This window comes from Palaemon carinicauda, chromosome 19 (assembly GCF_036898095.1).
Source record: "Palaemon carinicauda isolate YSFRI2023 chromosome 19, ASM3689809v2, whole genome shotgun sequence".
Taxonomy (NCBI): Eukaryota; Metazoa; Arthropoda; class Malacostraca; order Decapoda; family Palaemonidae; genus Palaemon; species Palaemon carinicauda.
The window spans coordinates 3,321,453-3,327,319 of record NC_090743.1 but is presented as its reverse complement, the minus strand read 5'-3'; positions in this window follow the sequence as shown (position 1 = coordinate 3,327,319).

The window sequence follows — 5,867 nt, the reverse complement described above, 5'->3', positions numbered from 1 at the left end:
GGGAAAAATAGCCCAGTGAGGAAAGGAAATAAGGAAATAAATAAATTATGAGAACAAATTAACAATAAATCATTCTACAAACAGTAACAAAGTCAAAACATATATGTCAAATATAAACTATGAAAAAAATTATGTCAGCCTGTTCAACATAAAAACATTTGCTACAACTTTGAACTTTTGAAGTTCTACTGATTCAACTACCCGATTAGGATTATCATTCCACAACTTGGTCACAGCTGGAATAAAACTTCTAGAATACTGTGTAGTATTGAGCCTCTTGATGGAGAAGGCCTGGCTATTAGAATTAACTGCCTGCCCAGTATTACGAGCAAGATGGAATTATCCAGGAAGATCTGAATGTAAAGGATGGTCAGAATTATGAATTGACAACAACAAACAATTAGGGGAAGGGGAGGCCATTGTCCCAACTGATGGGGATATCAGCGTTTGCTGGAAGTGTGGCAATGGGGTTAATCTACAAGAAATGTACTCCAGCCCACAATCCTGCCATTGCTACTCCTGTCAGGTCTAAGGTCACCTCTCCTCGGGATTGCCCAACCCCCAAAAGAAAAGCAAGCAAGGAAGTATCTGAGGACGAGGAGGCAAAGGTTTCCAAGGAAAGGGAAAGAGGGAGAACCATGCCTCCCTGTTTTATAATTATTATCATTATTATTATTACTTGCTAAGCTACAACCCTAGTTGTAAAAGCAGGATGCTATAAGCCCAAGGGCTCCAACAGGGAAAAAAGTCCAGTGAGGAAGGGAAACAAGGAAAAATTCAATATTTTAAGAATAGTAATATTAGAATAAATATCTACTATATAAACAATAAAAACTTTAACAAAACAAGAGGAAGAGAAAAAAAATAGAATAGTGTGCCCGAGTGTACCTTCAAGCAAGAGAACTTTAACCCAAGACAGTGGAAGACCATGGTACAGAGGATATGACACTACCCAAGACTAGAGAACAATGGTTTGATTTTGGAGTGTCCTTCTAGAAGAGCTTCTTACCAAATAGCTAGAGTCTCTTCTACCCTTACCTAGAGGAAAGTGGCAACCTTTTATGAGGCAGCAAGGATCAAAGCCTGATGAAAGGAGCGGGCCACCTTTTCCAAGGCTGATGAAAGGAGCGGGCCACCTTTTCCAAGGCTGCGGGCCACCTTTTCCAAGGCTGATGAAAGGAGCGGGCCACCTTTTCCAAGGCTGATGAAAGGAGCGGGCCACCCTTTCGGAGCATCGAGGTGCTTCCCTCAGGGGCCAGGGGCTCTTCTGGACTCATCCACGAGGTTCTTGGGGTTAAGTCAATCTCAGGGGTAAGATTGCAGGCTCATCCCATAACTGTGCATCACGGCTCAGGGTCAGGGCGGTACGTATGAATTTTAAAAAGTAAGACAGTCACAGCCACCATAGACATGTGACGGCGCCGAGTAAGGCTGTGAACTCAAAGGCAGATTGGAAACAACCGAGTTATATTATTGTAGAACATTCTCCTTATATACAAAACCTCAAGGCAACAGGACATAACAAGTTCACAAGACAGACAATATTACAGAGGAAAAACCAGACATGAATTTTCATGTTCGTTTTAGTGCGAGGGAAGAGAGAAGATACAAGCATAATATATACAAAAGGAATTATGTACAATTGTGTGAAACACGGTTTGTACAGACACGAGAGCAAGTACAAGGATGTACCTCGAGCTAGCCTCTGTCAGGAGTACCGATTGTCTTAATAAATTCCACACTTTGTAAAGTGATGATGTATGTCGATTAAAATGTAATAAAAAGTAATAAATAATTAATAAGGGTGTTTTATTATTTATTTTCCCCGTGATATCTATATAAAAATTACAATAATTGTAAGTCTATAAAAGTGTGGATGCTAAAGGACTAGGCAGACTTCAGTGGAGTTCAGCGCTTGATGTTGCCGACTCACAGAAAGACTGATTCTTGTCTGTCTGTCTGTATAGATTGCCTTACCTTGTGTAAGACCCGGCTCTTGCCTTTGGGCAGCCAGAAAGGATGACTGATTCTTGAATCAGTGTTTTGTGGGAGTTGCCTAGTGTGGAGAATACGGCAACCCTGATCACTGTGTATAAAACGCTGGTATGGCAGTCGCCTTAGTTTGGATTGCACAATCTTATGCATGACTTTTCCCTAGAGCCAACCTTGGGTATACAGGGGATTGATGTATTTTTGGGGCTAGCCATTATACAGATTGATATCATTACTACAAAAGGAGGTGAAAGAAAGTCCTTAAAAGTGCTGGCAGGAAGGTATGAGCTTTCTAAAAAGGGGATGAAAGGGGAAAGTGACCCCCTCACTTTCCTCTCCCTACCCCCTTAACTACAATACCAGAGGGGACGATAATGTAAAGCCCCATAACAAACGACCAGACATAGGCCTAGGTTGCCAGTTTTTCTAAATGAGAAAAGGTCAACTTCTAATCTGGAAAAGCTTTAAAAGGCAAACCCATTAGTAGAAAAATGCCAAATATATAGTATCGAAGACCCGCCTTTTTATGTTACTGAAGGACAACCAATTTTTAGAAAAGGCCAAATTGGAGGTTTTTTTGGCCTGAAAATGCCAAACGGGCAACTCTGTACTGTTTAAAAGGCCAAACTGGCAACACTGTATAATGACTGTTGAAAGTTCTGGAAGAATATAAGAGGGAGCATCGAAGACATATAGGTGATGGTGATTAAGTAATGGAAAAATAGTTTTTTAAACAAGATTCAATATTCGAATTCGAGGTGTGCAAACTTGCCAATGAATCATGTGATTCACGACTCCAGCTCATGTGCACGAACACACTAAGAACTTAATAAAGTAAGCTCAGCTACATAAAAAATGTAATTAATAACAGTGTGAGGAATTATGCAGATGATATAGAGATTGAAGATGTGCTACCTAAAAGGATTGATCAATTTTCCTTTAAGTGATGAAACCTAACAACGATTTGATATTTTCTCAAAGTCCTATAGGATCTCAGTTAACTTTCAAGCAGTAGAAAGGATAATTACTAAATTAAACAGCTGATAAAAGTGAATCCTACGGACTTTTCAATTGTTGCAGTTAGAAAAAACAATAAAAATTTGCAATAATTAAGGGAAATTGAATGCTATTACTGAAGATAGGCCTAATCTATATCATTTGCCCTCGATCAAAGAGTTACTTACGAAGGTATAGGAAAGCAAATACTATACCACTATTGATTTGAAATCTGGTTACCATAAAATCTTTATTCTTAAAAAGAGTTCTTTTTTGTTGGGTCATCTGATTCAGTTGCAAACTCATCAAAGTAAGGGAGTTGTTTTACGGAGGGACCTAACCATTAGGCAAGCAAGGCAGATTGAACAATTGTCAGTTAAAGTGGTTCAAACCACAAAGTAGGTTAAAACTAACACATTGGCTGATGTCTTCTCCGTAGGTGCAGTAATAGGAGTAACCACTAGGTCACAAAATAGGATTAAAGTACATAATGACTAAGAGAGGAGACAAGTTAAATATAGAATAAAGTCAAATACAAAGTAGTGAATTGCCTGCTGAGAGAGAGAGAGAGATGAGAGAGAGAGAGAGAGAGAGAGAGAGAGAGAGAGAGAGAGAGATTCTAAATGATGAATTGCCCCCTGGCAGAGAAAGAGAGAGAGAGAGAGAGAGAGAGAGAGAGAGAGAGATTCTAAATGATGAATTGCCCCTGGCAGAGAGAGAGAGAGAGAGAGAGAGAGAGAGAGAGAGAGAGCAGAGAGAGAGAGAGAGAAATTCTAAATGATGAATTGCCCCCTGGCAGAGAGAGAGAGAGAGAGAGAGAGAGAGAGAAATTCTAAATGATGAATTGCCCCCTGGCAGAGAGAGAGAGAGAGAGAGAGAGAGAGAGAGAGAGAGAGAGAGATTCTAAATGATGAATTGCCCCCTGGCAGAGAGAGAGAGAGAGAGAGAGAGATTCTAAATGATGAATTTCCCCCTGGCAGAGAGAGAGAGAGAGAGAGAGAGAGAGAGAGAGAGAGAGAGAGAGAGAGAGAGAGGAGAGAATTCTAAATGATGAATTGCCCCCTGGTAGAGAGAGAGAGAGAGAGAGAGAGAGAGAGAGAGAGAGAGAGAGAGAGAGAGAGAGGAATTCTAAATGATGAATTGCCCCCTGGCAGAGAGAGAGAGAGAGAGAGAGAGATTCTAAATGATGAATTGCCCCCTGGCAGAGAGAGAGAGAGAGAGAGAGAGAGAGAGAGAGAGAGAGAGAGAGAGAGAGAGAGAGAGGAGAGAGAATGTATCGGAAAGTTGAAAGAGGAACAAGACAAATGCATGGGGTGAAAGAGGACACGAACAGGAGTGTCCACATTGAGTACCCTGATGTTGCAGGTGTGATCTAGACCGAAGTATGATCAGTACAGAACAAAAAGAACAATCAGGACAGAACAAAAAGAACAGATGGAGCAAGTGAAAGCAGTAGTTAAAGAGGAGTATCGAACAACTCCCATTAGGCCTACTTCCTGAATATGTCGTAGGGGTAAATTTTCATTAAAAAAATGGCAACACTGCTGACAATGCTCGCCCATTGAAAACTCCATTGAAAACTTCAACAATAAAAGTGAAGAATGATAAATTAAAGGCATATTTCTCCCCTTGGATAGAACGACAGACGCACGAACAAACTCCTATAAAGATAAGTCTTTAATCTAAGAGAATGCCAAGTCTGTTTTAAACTTTTAAAATAAACATCTAAGTGAAAAGAATAATCCGTTTGTCGTGAACCACTGACGGTTATTATTATTATTATATTATATTATTATTATTATTATTATTATTATTATTATTTATTATTATTATTAAATGCTAAGCAACAACACTAGTTGGAAAAGCAGGGTGCTATAAGCCGAGAGGCCCCAACAGGGAAAATAGCCCAGTGAGGAAAGGAAATAAGGAAAAATAACCAATATTAAAAATCCCCCCACCCCCCAAAAAAAACGGAGCATCTGTAGTTCATTTTGGACAGACCGAGTGTAAAATTTCTAAAGATAAGCCCCTGGCCTTATAGAATCCTGCTTTTCCAACTAGTGTTGTAGCTTAGCTAATAATAATAATAATAATAATAAAAATAATAATAATAATGATGATAATAATAATAATCCTGGAATAAATGTAGCCAAATATTTACCGTTTTTTTAATGCAAATTTTTAAGAGTATTATTATTATATTATTATTATTATTATTATTATTCTTAATAATAAGAATAATAATAATAATAATAATAATAATAAATAATAATGAATAAATAAATAATAATAATAATAATAATAATAGATAATAATAATAAATAATAATAATAATAATAATAATTAATAATAAAATTACGTTCCCCCCCCACAAAAAAAAAAAAAAACTTTTTTAAACTAGACAAAACTGTATCAGAAAACTTATAAAATCATTCGTGAAAATAATTTTATACCAATAAAAAGTATTTCAATACAAACAAATTAAAAATACACAAATCGATAAATAAATAAACAATTATGGAATTAAACCAAACGTATAAACTAAAATAATAATAATAATAATAATAATAATAATAATAATAATAATAATAATTATAATAATTAATAATTAATAATTAATTAATAATAATGGATAATTGATAATAATAATTGATAATAGTTAATAATAATAATAACAATAATAAATTATTTATTATTATTATCATTATTATTATTATTATTATTATTATTATTAATTATCATTAATTACTATTAATTAACTATTAATGATTATTTAATTATTATTATTATTAACAACAACAACAACAACAACAACAACAACAACAACAACAACAACAACAACAACAACAATCTAATATAGCAAGAAATAAAACAACCTA